This window comes from Phacochoerus africanus, chromosome 10 (genome assembly GCF_016906955.1).
Source record: "Phacochoerus africanus isolate WHEZ1 chromosome 10, ROS_Pafr_v1, whole genome shotgun sequence".
NCBI classification, from domain to species: Eukaryota; Metazoa; Chordata; class Mammalia; order Artiodactyla; family Suidae; genus Phacochoerus; species Phacochoerus africanus.
The window spans coordinates 2,663,607-2,664,876 of NC_062553.1; the positions used below are offsets into that span (position 1 = coordinate 2,663,607).

The following is a 1,270-nucleotide window of genomic DNA, read 5'->3' on the forward strand; positions in this document are numbered from 1 at the left end:
GCGTATTGAAAACCAGCTGGAAAGGGCGCCAGGCTTCTCAAGAAATTGTCTCCTCCATGGTGTCAGTCACACTGTTACAAGGATGCATCATAGCAAATGTCACTGGGGACCCCACTCAAGATGACACAGCGCCTAGCACACGGGGTGTCCCTGGCTCAATCACATCCTGTCAAACTGAGGGAAGCAGGTGGGGCGGGAGGGAGGGAGGAAGGACGTGTGAGTGGATGGTGAGGGGGCAGATAAAAGGACGGAGGGAGGGAGGGGTGGCTGTTGGACGGCTGGAAAGATGGGTAATGTGAGGTCAGGCACTTTGTCCTCACAGGTGCACATATTCACTCAGTCCACAAAGATTTATTGAGCACCTGTTATGCAGCAAGACCATTCCACACACAGGGAATCAAGAAAGAACAGTCTCTCCCTGGAGTTCAGAGCCTGAAGCTGGAAGAAGAACAAATAGTCAGGCTCCATTTGCACAGAAGGAATGCAGAAAGCAGTTTCCCCATCAGCATCAGCCAGCTCAGTTCTTGGCTGAATGTGTCAGCATTCGTGCGCTGAACTCAGCTGCAATAAAAGGCAGTGTGGTGCATTAAAAGGAGCCTGCACTCCAGAGTCTGAGCCGGTCAAATCAAAGCTTTGATGCTTACCTCCCATATAACATGGGCAGGTCGATTCTCCTCTCTTGGTCTCAGTTTCTTCATCTATACAATGGAAGAAATTGTCCCATTTGCAGTGATGTCATGAGCATTGAGAGATGTGATGCTCTCAAAAATAGGAAGTTTCTGGCGTTCCCTTGTGGTGAAGTGGGCTAAGAATCCAACACTGTCATTGCTGTAGCTTGGGGCGCTGCTGTGACATGGGTTCAATCCCTGGCTCAGGAACTTCCACATGCCACAGGTGCAGCCAAAAGAAAATAGAGAAGAAAAGAAAGAGAAGCAGTAGCTTCTATGACTGTGCCTCAAGTGTCAGCTTTATCCTTCCCCTTGAGTAGTGCAAACCTAGGGGAGTTTACCTATAGGACCCATCCTGTCCCTGAACCACTGCCCTCTTCCTGGAGGAGGCATCTCTCCATGGCTCACTATGCCTCTGTGAATCCCCCTAGGCAGCTCACGGACATTCGGCTCAGGGCCTGGGCCCCCAGGCAACTGCCCAAGGCCCTCTCAATCTGCTGTCGAAGCTCCCAGGCTGCCTGAGCTTGCCCCACCTTGTCAGAGGGGCAGGGAGCAAACCACCAGCAGACAGTTTGTTTACAAACAGAAGGAAATGTTGGTGC

At 51.4% G+C, this 1,270-nt stretch overlaps 1 long non-coding RNA gene across 1 annotated transcript; it reads right to left on the reverse strand.

Annotated features, from left to right (window-relative positions):
- Positions 1-335: 335 nt before the first annotated feature.
- Positions 336-881, reverse strand: LOC125138139 (uncharacterized). The gene is made up of 2 exons (XR_007137585.1): positions 645-881; positions 336-561 (listed from the first exon to the last, which is right to left on the reverse strand). It is a non-coding gene; the product is annotated as an uncharacterized LOC125138139 (long non-coding RNA).
- Positions 882-1,270: the final 389 nt, after the last annotated feature.